The sequence below is a fragment of the Schistocerca piceifrons genome, chromosome 2, assembly GCF_021461385.2.
Source record: "Schistocerca piceifrons isolate TAMUIC-IGC-003096 chromosome 2, iqSchPice1.1, whole genome shotgun sequence".
NCBI classification, from domain to species: domain Eukaryota; kingdom Metazoa; phylum Arthropoda; class Insecta; order Orthoptera; family Acrididae; genus Schistocerca; species Schistocerca piceifrons.
In genome coordinates, this window is record NC_060139.1 from 916,198,615 (window position 1) to 916,214,279 (window position 15,665).

The window sequence follows — 15,665 nt, forward strand, 5'->3', positions numbered from 1 at the left end:
CAATATTAGTAAGTGTAACGTACTGCGTATAACAAAGCGAAAATCCCATTAATGTAAGAATACAAAATAAATGCCCAGTCTTTGGATGCGGTAACATACGTCAAGTATCTGGGTGTGACTATTAGAAATGATCTCAAATGGAAAGATCAGATTACACAAGTAAGGGGTAAGGCGAACTCTAGATTGCCGTTTATTGGTAGAATCCCGAAGCGATGCAGTCCTTCAACAAAGGAAATTGCTTACAGTACTTTGGTTCGCCCAATCTTAAAGATTGGGTCTGATTAAAGAGATTGAGAAGGTCCAAAGAAGAGCGGCAAGATTCGTGACAGGTACATTTAGCCATCGCGAGAGGGTTACAGATCTCATAGAAAGTTTGAAGTAGGACACACTTGCAGATAGGCGACGCGCTAAACGGATGGGGCTGTTCACTAAATTCCAAAATCTGTTCTTCGCCGAGGATGCAGAGCATGTATTATTACTATCAACTTTCAAATTGCGCAATGATTAGCATTCAAAGATAAGGGAAATTAGAGCTCGTACTGAGGCGATAAGAACAGAGTGGGGGGAGGGGGGAATACGATTTCGGTGCGAATGGTGCCCTCCGCCACACACCGCTTGGTGGCTAGCGGAGTGTGTATGTAGATACAGACGTAGGCCACATGACGCTGCACGAAAACGTGCCTTCTTGGTGTCACAGGATGTCAGCCTTTTGGCCTGGCCCACCGCATCACCAGACTTGTCGCCATCGAAAATGTGTGAGATATGGCGACCCAGTGCCAAACCTACACAGATGAACGTTGGAACCAGGTGAACGCCGCATGGTAGGCTATACCACAGGACGCCATTCTTGCCTTATACTCGTCGATGCCATCACGGATGGAACAAGCTATCAAGGCTCATGGCGGACCCTGTGCCTGATAGGCAACAGGAACACGCTGAACCGAAGTGACTTTAAACATTTCTGCAGATCATACTAATGTACATGTCCTCTGAATATGAAGTCCTACCTCTAGTCGTTCAAGGTTTACGGTTTTTTCTGAACATGATTACGCTTCGACGTCCGACCACGTTTTCTTGGTGCTTCACTTTTTTTGTCAGGCAGTGTATTTGTAATGGAATGACAGATTTTTGGATAAATAAGTAAATACTGAATTTCGAGCGAATCAGGCCGTGACGTAGACAGCAGTTATTCATTCCTTTGGTCAACTTTCACAAAATCGGACAAGCTCGCTTCTGAACCGAGAGGGCTCTTTTACTTCAAAGTGTGTAACAATGCTCAGGGTCATTTTGAACACTTAGCATGACAGTTGTGATAATACACACACGAACCGTATCTGAGTTACATACTTATTTACATTTGGTATATTAGGGAAGACGTTTGTGGAACCTTTTCTGCTGACGGCAGTACAGTGATTTGCGGCACCGTTATCTTAATACCATTTGATCAAGTCCCGTACATATTGTGTTGTTGAAGTTCTATTAGAAACTTCTTTCAAATACCGCAGAAAAAAGTCTATAGTCCCATTAGAAAAAGACAGTGCCGTAATTCGGCGACCTTAAAAGACAAAAATGGTTTGGGACAAACCTTACCTCGATATATTTATTCATTCTGGATATATTTGAGATGCCCTGCCTTAGCTGCCTCGCCCTGTTTACAGTTGATTGTGAAGATAGGAGCAGTGACTTCTTCAAAGTAAACGTTTCTCTCCAAGCACACATACGTAATGTAGGAGCAGTTTCTATAAGTATGTGTGAATAGATTAGTGCTAAGGTATACTATAGCTGTATAATACAGAGTGTTAAAAAGGTGTCCAATATCTTGAAAGGTGGCTGTAAAACCATACTTTAAGAGCTATGAGCATCTGTTCAACAGTAGTGAACATGAACAAGTGCTCAGCTCTTAAGGTACATTTTAGAGCCTAAGTTTGCTGGAGATTTTTATCTAGTTTTTGTCCAAACTGCCTCCTCCCAACACAAGGAATGTATAGAGTTTGCAGTAGAAGAGATGTGTTTCGCAGTATCGAAGATGAACAAGTGCTCATGGCTCTTAACATATGCATTTTGAGCCCATTTTTTTTTCCTTATTTTGGTGTGTGCTTCAACTCAAGTTTCGATACATTTTTTAACACAGTGCACATAACTGGACTCTTTCCACATCCCTCAAGGCTCTGCTTTGTGATGGAATTTGTTGAACAAATGACTGAATGAAAACACATTTGCGGTTATTGAAAAGAACACGCAAGTTCTGCATATTGCACATAATGTTAAAAATCTATACCTTCAAGATGTGCACAGTGGAATTCAGGAATTAGCAGGAAATGAAGTACGAGGTGGAACACAGAGGAAGATGGAGGAACGAAGAGGCTTAACTTTTACAATATGATGGGTACGAAAGGCTTGACTTTTAGAACTTGATGTATACGATTATGACGACGATGACAGTAACCACGGTGTACCCTAAAGAAAATAAAAAGCGAAGATTGAGCACTATTGGCAGAGAGGCCCCTAGGTCAACTTTCGTGGGCTTGTGGATGGCTTGTCATTGCACAATGCAGGCTGTCAGAGCTACGAGGCGGAGCTTACATCGGCTGGGATACAAGACGATTGCGGTCTGACATCTGAATAGGAGCCGAACACGGCTGCCGGCGCCTACGTCGATCTACAATAGTGTCAGCTGAATACAGTCGACGGAGAGCACGGCTCAGCGAAAGGAGCTTCCCAGCCGGTCGTGACGTTCTTAAGGCTTATAAATCCTCGGCCTTCCTTCTCTTCGCTTTGGGTTTTTGTTGCCTCATGTGTCTGAAACAGTATGCGAGTTTCAAGTCACGATGTCTTTTCACTCTCCGAAGACTTCAATGGAGAAGAAAGAAGGCTCTGAGAGAGTACTAAATGCGCTGTCAGGAGGTATCAATAGGTGTGTTGCAGCGCAAAAACTTTAGTCTTGTCAATTCTGGTGCTAAAATGCTTTGAGTTGCTAACGTCCAAAACTTCATCTTGCTGGGTTGAAAGCTCCTGGTGATTTTTTTTCTTCCATGTTTGCCACTTAAATTTGTTTCTTTAACTCCATCTGCAAAACACAATTTATTTCCTATTACCATTCTTTACCCAAATATGTTTCGTCACTGTATGTGATCCTCAGTTTCTCTAACTTCATTTCTGTAAAAATGTTATACATACTTCGTAGGTGGCTGTTTTCGGCCTGACAACTAGTGGTTGGTTAAAATTAATGTGCACCTATTCGCAGAGGTCCAGTGCGGGCTCTATGATATGGGAGTGAAACTTGGTAGATATGCTAAAGCGTTAACGTCGAACCGATGTACACTGGAAAAAATTAGTTTGTTTTGGCCACCAGATGCAGATCTAACACTGTGAATGCACGAAAAACGTACAGAAATGTTTCCATATTAATGAATTAGGAACGGAACGTGAGCAGAAAAGGTCGGACAAGTGAGAAAGGCATAATGTTGATTTGATTATTAACCGGAGCTTACACAATTTGTTCAACATCAGCAGGTCGGACAAGTGAGAAAGGCATAATGTTGATTTGATTATTAACCGGAGCTTACACAATTTGATCAACATCAGCACAGGAGACGTCGAGAAGATACTGTATCCGTAAAATTATGTGATCAATTTATGAAATTTCAGTCACCAACTTTCTCTTCCGAATGCGAAAATATTTTGTGGAGCTCAACCTACATAGGTAGGAATGATCATAAAAATAAAATAAGAGAAATCAGAGCTCGAACAGAAAGGTTTAGGTGTTCGTTTTTCCTGTGCGCTGTTCGGGAGTGGAATAGTAGAGAGATAGTATGATTGTGGTTCGATGAACCCTCTGTCAAGCACTTAACTGTGAATTGCAGAGTAGTCATGTAGATGTAGATGTAGATAATTAAGTTGGCTTTCTTATCCGGTTCTGGGTGTTTAACATTTTTTTGTCATGCATTGCAGTAAGTAAGGGCTGCATCTTTGCTCCATTGAAATCAATCTGTTGCTCTTTTGTAGCGTGGCAGGTATTAAACATGCATATGCTCTTTTGAGATATCCTAGAAGGAAAGTACGGAATGGTGGTTTGTCATACTTCTGGCAGGAGCGTCCGCTCAAATGTAATCAACAAAGGACATACACTATTGCTGAGATTTTTTTAACCTACACTAAATCCATAAATATTCGAAAACTGTAAGGAAAACCCATTCGCTTCTCTTAGCTCTAAAACCACTCTTAACGCCAGGAATTTCAGTTCAGTTTTTAAATACCTCCATCCATTAAGAAACATAAAATTTGAACAACATTTCATCGCTTGTTAACGTAATTGGTATCCAGAACCAGACAGAAACAATATCTCTTTTTCTTTCTGCGCATGTCAGAGTAAAAGAAAGCATTTCTTCTTAGCTGCCTAGGCTTGCCTCATTACTCAACTGCCCTCTTCACTTCCCTCTCCCCTTCTCAACCCCCCACCCTCCTCGTCTCCGCCCACTCTACTGTGTTTAGTGGTCCATTAGCGAGACATTGGAAGATACTTTGGCCTCTCCAATCCGCAGTCTACAGTGTCTGAAGAAACCAAAGCTGAACCCGCTAATGGGAAAGTAAAGCTCTTCAAATTGCAAGTGACTAACAAACCAAACTACCCGCAGAGCTCAGTCTAGGCACATTGCTTCAATGAAAGCAAGATTAAGATTTCATATCCAGTTGGTATACACACGTTGGTTGTGTACGTGCTATGACGTCTTCATAGGTACATACACGTAAATATTCCTCGACAGTTGTATCATGTACCGCAGCCACGATATGTGCTTTTTCAGTTAGTGGCAAAGAATCATTTTAAATAGAAATAATCATGATCATGTTGAGCTCCACAACTGACACACTAACATGAATGATAACCACCACAGTTATGTTAATACACATCTACTGAGTCACCGCCGGCTTCATTCTTTTAGAACACTATCAGGATACGGAGTTGTGCCAGTATCATGAAACAAAACGTCTGGTTAAAGGCAAAACGTTACCTATTACTACCAAATCTTTTGTTCCCTCATACTGACGCAATTCGGCAATGTAATGATTTTCTAAAACAATGAGACCTGTCCTGACAATAAATCTATATTAATACGGATGTGATGGTTTTGATTAATCACCAATATTTTAATTAGAACAGTATCACAGAGACTAATCTGAGTCACTGGCGCTTTTCCTTAGCTCGCACTGAACGTGAATTTCTCGCACACCAAAGAGCACCAAACTACTGGAGAAATGTAACTATTCAACTCGTACATTGGAAGGGAAAAAGAAAGGATGTGCGAACCTATACACCAGTATCCATAACTTGGGTCTGCTACACGATTATTCAGCATATTCTAACGTTGAATATAACGAGTTTTTTTTTTTTTTAGAGAGAAAAGAGCTGCTTCCCAAAAATCAGCATGGACTTACGAAGCATCACCCTTGCGAAGTACATATCATTCTTCACCTTGCAGTGACTGTTATTTATGAAAGTTTGCTTTCTGTTCTTTGTTTGCTTTAACAATAAACAAGTTTTAAAGAATTCTGCCATGAGCAAAATACAATTTCTTGTTCTTCTAAACACATACATGTTTCAGCGATGTTTTACCATCACCAGTGTGTTTCCATTTGTTTCCTTAACGGCACATGTTGCTGCTTACGTCGCCGTCTGTCTTTTAGAGTGGAGCCGAATTGCTAATACCTTTTATCACCCGAAGTTTTGTAGCTACGAGGTTGTCAAAATTCTTTCATCCATGTACCAAACTCTTGAACGTACCTCAAACAGCTATACGGTAAGAGGCGTGTTACATTGGCACAAACAACATTTGGCGTTAATAAGAACGAAGGTATGTCCAGTGATGACATTATCGAAACTTGTGTGGGTGGAGAACAGAAGAAACTGTTTTCCTCTAGATAGAAACCTTCATATTTACAACTCGTTCCTTTCATATAGAGTATCTTATGAACAATGGTTGTCGGCCAATTGGTAGAGTCGCGATTGCTCCAGGAAATATGATAGAAGCGATTCTCTACTTCATGTACCTAAACCATCCATCGTATTAGATGGGCGTAGGTCTGAACCTGTTTTGCTGAAAAGCAGATCCGTACTGTCGTTGACTGACTGTAGGGATATTCACGCTTACATGGGCAGAATTTCATTTGCTGTGATGGATGCAGCTTCCTATAAATGGAACGAGCACAATTGTCAGCTCTAGTGATGGTGAACAGCCTTCCACAGTTTTTTCATAGAGCTCTGGAAAAATAGCACTTACCTGTAGAGGAGAACGCGTATGTGATGCTTTTGCTACGCGTGATTCAGTACTGCTCGAAAGTTGGGTACCCCCTTAGCAGGATAAGATTAAAGAAAGATATCTGTGTGTGACGTGTGAATCAATGTGCCGGGTTCTTGTAAAGAGCAGTGTTGTGTATGTGTTGTTATTGATGAAGAAAAGATGGACGCTAAAAGGAGATGCCCTCAGCTTACTTCCCTCGAGTAGCAACGAGTGGAGTAGTGAGCTTAACGTCCCCGTCCGACGGCGAGATCTCCATCAGCAATTTCATACACGTTAATGAGACACTGTTGAGTGGTTTAGAAAAATTATGCAGAATTTCTTTATCTCCGGCTATTCCCTGACGACCATCTGATAACTCCTGAAAATGACGACTCTAACTATATGCTGGGGAAACTGAAGCGCTTGATACGTGTAGTTTAAAAATACACGTACAGAAAAATGAAAATGTGACAATGAGTGGTGGCGAACGCTACGATTTACATGCCAGGTATATTAGTATTAAATGACGTTCTTCTTTTAAATAGGTTAGTTACACCGGCTAAATATGTTCTTACACAATTAAACTCAATCCAATGGAGTAATAAAATCGCAAACGAAACGAAAAATATTGAAAGTTTGAGAAATAAAAAATGAGAAAAAGATCAACTAGTAGTGATGGAATAGGAGTACTGGAGAAGTACTGGATTGTCTAGATTACGCCACTTCAGAAATGAAGAAATCTGGAAAGGATGGAAATGCGAGTGAACGTAATCGAAACTGTTGAGAATCGGTTACTATGGTACGGCCATTTAGAACATTATTTGTCAGGTTGTGGGGTCGCACTGAAAAGGTTGCGTTGGCACTATGCTCCAGTCTCCTTAGAAGCCAGCTTTTTAGCTTTTAATTCTCCAGTGACAGAAATATAAGCAGCCGGAGTAAAAATCAGTAAGAAGATCTTAAAACTTCTATCTCACTGCTTTCAGTACCCCAAAGTCTAATGGTGAGAAACCTGTGACACTGCACACTTGATAATGCCTTTCCGTGCTTCTGTTTTTGTGTTGTGAAACCAGATTTCTTTATAAAATTTTGGAAATGAATAATTTATTAACAGGGTGTCGTTATGCATGTGTTCTAAAATACTTTGACAATAGCGATCACGTAAACACAAATCATATCAAAGGCCAAAGTGTGCAATATCTCACTATTCGTAGAGATTTAATCATGGTTGCGTTACAGATATTTTAAATTTGTTAAAGGAGACTCTTGTCATAATGTTACTGCAGTGCAAATTTTAATAGCGTTTTCCCACTAGCTTATCGGACAAAAAAGTAAGGATATGAGAAAAATTAACCATCAACATTAGATTCTCTCACATTATCTAAAACAGCCTGAAAATGCTCAGATGGTGTACCGATTCCACGCCTGTAGAAACCTACTTGTTCAAAGATGTTATTAAGCGAGGTCTGAAGTGCATTTTTGTCCAGGAGTAAATTATCTTGATCGCTGTCCGATAAGTAACGGTAAAGGCAAACATTTGAGGAACAAAATTAGAAGAATAAGTGTGTGAGGGATGGCATCCCAAACTCCTGGACAAATTCTTTGTGTGAAATCTGCTGAATGTAAGTATGTGCTGTCATGCGATCACAACAATTGACGCTGGTTTGTTGGTTGTTTTTCTTTGACTGTGACCGAAAAGTATCTCAGTTGTTGGCAACAAATACCAGCTGATATGAACACACTCCTTGGGAGCAGTAGGACAAGTATAGGGAAATAGTGGATTGTAGCTACCAATGGATAGTTATCAACAATATTAAACAGAAAACGAATCAATGTATGACTTCAATTTTGTCCAGGACATGCATCACTGAACAATATTAGATACTGCACATCTTGCTCTTTAATATGTTGTTGAACGTAGTCCAACAATAAGTTAGAAACTTCATCAGGAGTTGTCTTGGTCATTTCTTCGTGGTAAACATACAGTGTCGGATGGCTGACATTCCCAACTGTCCAGAAAGAAAACAACTGTGCTAGGTGTATGAGAATATAGGCTCCCCAGGCGTATTCTGTTGGTGAAAAGCTGTCAGGTATCCAGCTGGGTGGTAGCGTTAAAATACCATGACTTTTCGACGACTGTCACACTCATCATCTTCTGGTTTGCCAACATTTTTTTTTCTCAGTGGTGGATGGCAGTCTTACTGTCTCGGTGTAGCGGATACTGCCATATTTATATTAACTGTGTGCACCCCTCCACCTGGCCACAGGCAGCTGGATACTGTCCGGATGGTGGGCGAGGAGGGGAGGTGAGGCTGCAGTGGTGGGGGTAGCGGGTGCGCCGTTTGTATCTCTGTTCGGGCGTTACGGCCGCGTCTTGGTAGTTGGACGATGCTGACCACTCTCTCGTTGTTTTGCCGCTAACGTGGAATTCTATGCCGCACAGTCGGTATCCATTGTCTCTGTCGACCAGTTTCTTGAGAACCTGTATATCAGTGGACTCCGTTATTACACTGCCCCAATAGCCAGCTACTCTGCGAAGCAGCTTGGTGTTCTGATAGACAAAGGTATTGTCTTCCTTGAAGTTGTGCTCTATCGCCAGATCATTCTGCATTTTTCAGGGTAATAAAGAGCAGCGAAAAATGTTCCATTGGATACATATGTGACTCCTCTGCAAAGTGCATAGAGTTACGCTACAGCTATTGGCTGACGCAAAAAAAAAAAAAAAAAAAAAAAAAAAATGTTAGCTACACCCGCTCTGCATATTGTAGCGCAATTCAGATGTATTTTCGTCAAGTTAGATTATTCAATCTGATGTTAACTTAAACAGATGTCCTTTGGATTTCACATTGTATGGTATTTTGCAAACAAGTAGCAATTTATCGTATTTTTTCCGCTTTCCGTCGTCCCTCAGTTGCTTCAAAATTCATGGAGGTATATTCTACCTTTGCAATAAAAGGCAGTTTTTGTTTTGCCATAGGCGTTTTGCTTCTCTGATTTATGAAGCATCTTCACTAGCCTGTAATACACGTTTTTCTCTATGTACATAATAAGTGCATTATGTAGTGGTTAGAAATATGTTACTAAGTTAAGTTTTCTCATGTTTCTCAGATTGGAAACAACTTTATAGAAGAATTTTCGAGAGGTTAAATTATTGTTTGGTGTTAAGATTTCTAATGTTGCTAGTTTGTGTGGAGATTCAATACCTATACTCCAGCTGTCCGATTCCCAGCGTTTCTACACCCTCATTTATTATAGCACATCACTTACACTTTCCATAGTGTGATCAACAAGCGTGTGTTTACAGTGTGTAGTGTTGCCAAGTGTTGCTGTGTGTTTGTCTTTCGTCTTTTGTTTGTGTAGAGAGAGAGAGAGAGAGAGAGAGAGAGAGAGAGAGAGAGGGGCGTCGGAGGAAGATTAATGAATTATTTATTCCAGTTATGTTTCACATACTGTTTGTTATTGTTTTAGTGGCTAACATGATCAGTGAGTTGCTGCTTTATTGATTTGGTCATTAATTCTTCGTTAATGATAGCTTTGCTGTAATGTCGGTAGTCTTTATTGTAGTTATTCATTGTAATAGTTTTCATGTCTTGCTCCATGTTGGATGGTTCATGTCCGTGTACTGTGTAACTCCGTCATGATAATTGTCAGAGGTGGAAGCTCGTACGTAACGATTTCGAATGCGTCATTCCTATGATAAAGACAATATAGCCATATTTCCACGCTCTGTCAAACTTCGATGGTTCCTAGCAACCCAGCTCTCAGGACTTTATTTTCTAACAAATGCATTTGTTAGAGTTAGTGTTTCGCAAGCGTGCCGCAGACGGGAAAGATCTGAAAAAATTGCATTAACAGTTGCGCAGTAACCCTGCAACTATTGTGGGTATACCTCGCACGTAGTTTCTCACTGGTTTTTTTTTTCGGTCGATAACAACAGTCCACTTGTTCTCAAAATTTTTTTACGCTCTTTGGCATATCCCATTATATGAACATCACATAAAGAGAGATAATGCATAGTACTGTGTCACATTGCTCCGATCTTAAGATTGGTGCTCACTTAAAACTGATGTAACTCCATGTTCTGTGAACAAAACCGTTTAGATCGCTTGCTGTATTTCGTTATTTACTACTTCATTTTGGCTGCCGCCATCATCAGATAAACTGTTTATGAACTTCTATATGATGCTGTGGATAATAATATTGACATATTTATGTGTGTAAAATACCACACAAGATGAATTTCAAAGGACGGCTCTTAAACTTAATATCAGGTTGACTAATTTGACTTAATGAATGTATATCTCAGTTGTTATGCGATTACAATGACGACATAATTCGTTGTGGAAAGTATGTTAAATCTGTAGAGATTTACAAAACAAATAGTGTCCTCTGCTGTCAACTGAAATAAGTCATGTTTAAGGTTCAGTGTGTTACTGTTAGTTTAATAATCAGTTCATTGTAATATCTCTTTCACTGATCTGAATTTTAGTGACCAGTATTTATGTGAACGAATAGGCAGTTCACTGCATTATTTCTTTCATTGTTCTGAGTTTTACTGACCAGTAGGTATTTGAATGAATAGGTGTTGTACATTGATTCGCGTTCGTTTTTACGTGGGCAGAATGGCTCATGACGAGATGACATTAGGATCCTGTTAAACAGATGTCAAAAGTAATGTTTGCAAATTACTTATATTGTCTCATAGGACAAACTGATTGAGCCACTCGGTGGATTACAGTCTTACCTCCATTTTCTAAAATGAGGCAACTTACATCTGGAAACCGTATTTTCTGAAAAACCTAAAAATAAGGTTGCCGTTTGGTGGATTACAGTTCTATGCCCTTCTGCTGAAATGAACTTGTGTCTGCTATAGTAAGCTGACACCAGAAACGTCTCCCCAGCAAATCTTGAGTACTAACGTGTCTACGGCAACTGCCGAGTTGGTGTTTTCTATTTATCGTTACTTCGCATTCTATGAACTTTCCAATAGTATAATGCAATATTTCAGACTGCTTTCTATTTGCCGCTCACTTGCGAAACACTGTCTCTACGTCATATGTTTCGTAGCAAAAAAACTGCCGAAAACTGAGACGGTAGTCACTATCGATGTTCTACAATCCTAGAAATATGACTACACTATCTTTACCATATGAATGGCTCATTTCAAAAACTTGCATAAGAGCGTTCATGTCTGACAATTACCGTGATGCAACTATATCTTCACACAATTAGGCATATAAATATATAATAACACAATTACATAGCTCCCAGTATGATTAGATTTACAATGTTTCCATGGTGTTAAACACATTGAATTAATTATAATTATTTGGTAGGAACAATGAAATCGAGCGACGTATTCTGTAAGTGCGTTGAAAGCAGCCTGCCCTGAGGGCACGTTCAGCAAGGTTCCGGTAGCAGTACTAGAGTGAGACTTGGAGAATCGTAAAAGTATGACAACGTGGAACCATTCCTCTAAATATAAATCTACAACCATTTCCGGTGAGTCATAACTGTGACTACAAAGCAATTCGCGTCTGAGCATGCTACACAACTATAGAATGAGCAAATGCGCTAAAACGACCATAAATTCGCGAATGAGCGGTACTGATTAGCCTAGAACGGTTTTCTCTCATCCGTTGGATCCACTAAATTAACTGAAAATGACAAACCCTTTCATGAGGCTCTGATTCTGATACATTTGTAGTGAAATATCAAAAAGTTGAAGTATTGAGTACCTATTGCTGTTGTGCGAAAATCCCGTAGTTATGCTAGCAATTACTCGTGTGACGTTTAATACTCAAAACAGTTCGTAAGTCTTTTGGCTTCCATGCTTCAGATTATTTTGAGGATAGCCACGGTTAATTGCTTTGGGAGGAACGAGTAACTTTGCAAAATTTCATTACAAATGTATAGGAACGACTTGATGGATGAGAAATTCTTCTTCTCGACCAGCATATTATTCGTAGGTGACAAATGAGCCACGAGAGCTTCAGTGAATTAAACGAGCAAGGAACTGAGGGTTCACAAACTGGGAGCATCCATTTGTATAATGCCACTGATGGTAGGATCCTAAATTTGTCGCATGTCCTGTAGTTAATGTGAAGGTTTCAAGTGCTACAAAGTGAATGAATGAATGTATGTCGTACGGCACCGAGCCCTGGTGAAAGCCTTTCTTCTGAGCGTCACTTCGGCGACTTGCATGTCTTTAAGACCAATGACACCCGGTTTTCCCCGGAGGGACTTGCTTGAGCTATGTAGAATAATACTTTCAGAAGCAAAGACATGTAGCTAATACAAGATGCCAATAAAATTCTACCTACTGAACTGACTGGCGAAAATGCATAGATCAGCAACTAATTCAGGTGCTGTTACGAACCCGCGGAATCTGAGTCGGTGGTTGTACCTAGTTGAGGTTGGAAGAGAGGTCCTAGCTCATAGAGTGACGCAAAAATGTTAATTATTTTCTGTAGCATACCAGTTTCGTAAGGCAGACATTTGAGATCCATACAGAACTACTAAAGGTGTTTGGAGTGCGGAAAGACAAGACTTCAATTTAGGTTTCTGTTTGTGGGATCGTAATTTATGAGAAATGCACTACGGAGGTTAAGGATAGAGGGAGTAGTGATGCTGTATGAGGTGTATGATGGCGTGATAATCTGTTGCTCTTTCGTTTCGCTTCCAAAATGAGGTGTCTGGTACGAACAAATTGACTACTGAAAAGTTTAAGCATACGGCGTATTGCAGTGATCAAACCGAATGTGAAGGCGTTTTGTTGTTTGTAGGATACAAAGGTGCTGAACCTGTTGTCACTCTGTTGTCGTATCCCAGGTGTCTGTCAGTTTGGCAGCTGATTCCGCTGCGTTTCTGAAGCGCAATCTTCACTCGTGGGTTGATAAGCCACTCAAGAAACACATCGGCTGTGGAAACGTATTCCTTCGTCCTACGTGTATGGTTGGAACTTGGCAACATTGTAGAATGAGACTAGCAACGCTGTGATAGTAGCGTTACTCACTGAAGTGACACAGAATTTCCTGCTAAATTAATTTGACATTTTCTTGGTATTTCAATTACATTTTTTGTACGAATTTACTTACGGTGTGTCTTCTAACTATCAAATGCATGTTTCTAGCCCAAGCAGAAACTACAACCAATGAAGCTTCAATTTTGCAACTATTTGGCTGTTTACTATTTCTACGAGAAGGTGTCAGAATTATCATCCATTGTGATGTACCTGCTTTCCAATAAAATAATAACAAAGTCACATGTAAAGTTTGCTGGTCTGGTGGATTGATGGTTAGGTTGGTATACTTGGCGTCTGGGTTCCAATCTCACTTCAGACGACTGTTTTTAATAGGCACTAAAAAAACCTCTTCAGCTCTTCAAGTTTTAACAATGGCTGCAGGGTCAGCGACCGTTTAGAAAGTGAAATTAAAGCAATAACAGCCCTCGGTCTCAAAAATTTTTGCGAGCGAGGACTGTTATTGCTCTAATTATACTGTTCAGCTCTGGTTTCTCTCGTTCCAAGTACATATTAAACGTCATGTCCCTTCTCAGACGACTAGACGTTTGGTTAGGTCACAGAGGTGGAAGCAGCAATATGTAGAAACTTCTTCACCAGTAAACTTACTTAAACTTGTAATTTTATTTTAGTTAATAAACGACATGACATGTAATGTCACACCCCAGCTTTTATTTAAGATTGAGATGCTGAATGTACTTGTTCTGGCCTGGGATTCGTACTCGGATTTGCGCTTTCGTTGTATTTGATCGCTTAAAGATGATACATTTCAATCAATTCGTTGTTTGCTCAAGATTCCAGATTCCTCACGTGTCTGGATTCGTACCTTGGTCCAGCATAAAAATTTTTGTCATGTCTCTTCAAGCTCTAGAATGAGCACACTTAACTGCTGGTGGAAAATAATTTCGATTTTTAACGTCTCTTCATTCGTTGTCAACAGTAACCGTTCTGGGGTAACCACAAGCGCCTAAACGAAGAGGAAGAACGCAAGAACAGAGAAGGCGGCGAGGCGACGTCCGTCAGTAGTCCGTTGACAAGGACCGCACCACGACAGGAGCGACCTCTGCGAGAAGTGAATATAAGCGCCGCTCCTGCCATCCTCGGCCGGACACTAGTGGACAGGATTCGCAGTGTGTTAGCACGGCCTAGCAGAGAGTGCAACAATGTCAGAATGTAGTGCTCTACATCCATTGCTTGTTTGAACATTGTGTATAGCAAAGACTCGAATTTATGTTGCATGTCACCCATCGCTTGCGACACCTTCGTACATTAAAGTATTGTCAATCGGCTTTACAGAAATACAACTACTTATTTTATTTGCTTGAATTGTTGTACAGTAGTGCGTAGTCAACAATATGTGCTGGGTTAGAGTCACAGTCAGCACTTAACTCTTAGGCATGTTATTTTCAGCTCAAACATGCGCACATCTCGCTACTTGTGTAATAAAATTATATGTGATGTCCCTTTTCCCTAGAGAACAACGGTGATAGATGCCGAATTCCATTCCAAAAAATTACTCTTTCATCTCATCTTTTCGGGTTCAGAAATCTCGCTACTACTGAAAAAATTCGATATGTAACATCTGATTGTGCTTGGTTAACAATCCGTTTAGGTGCTGTGTTACAATTTACGTCCAACACAAGTTTACAGTACGCTGTTCCAAGTTTGTGCATGAAAATGAAACCATACTTAACATCTTTTGTGGTTAGAAGGGGCAGTAATTGATCAGTAGAAGTCCCGGGTCAGTATAAAGATGTTCGTTGTGTAGTTTCAAAAAACGTTCGGATGTGTGTGAAATCTTATGAGACTTAACTGCTAAGGTCATCAGTCCCTAAGCTTACACACTACTTAACCTAAATTATCCTAAGGACAAACACACACAACCATGCCCGAGGGAGGATTCGAACTTTCCGCCAGGACCAGTCACACGGTCCATAAGTGTAGTTTCAGTTTCAGATTTACTAACTGATACTTGTTAAAAATTGGGTATTTTACGTTTGTTGATACCTAGTTAGCAATGAAGATCAGCCCTGTGCTTGAATCTCGGTGAGGTATGAAAGCTGTGATCGATTTTCGTTGCCTGTAGGTACTGCGTTTGTATCCATGTCCAGAACAGAACAACTGATCATGTCTTTTAAAATTCAGTCATATACACAACTAGGTGCTCATGATTTTAATTTCACATTGTGTAAAATAACAAACGACCTATCATGAATACAATGAAATGACTAGTGATTCCTTGTTAATGGTAGGGTTTCCATAGAGCACTTGACGCTCTTAATCGAGATTTTCTAACTGGTTAGTTCATTAATCACTTAATGCAAATAGCGAGTAACGAACAATCAGCGTCCCGATGTTCTTAAAAAATCTTA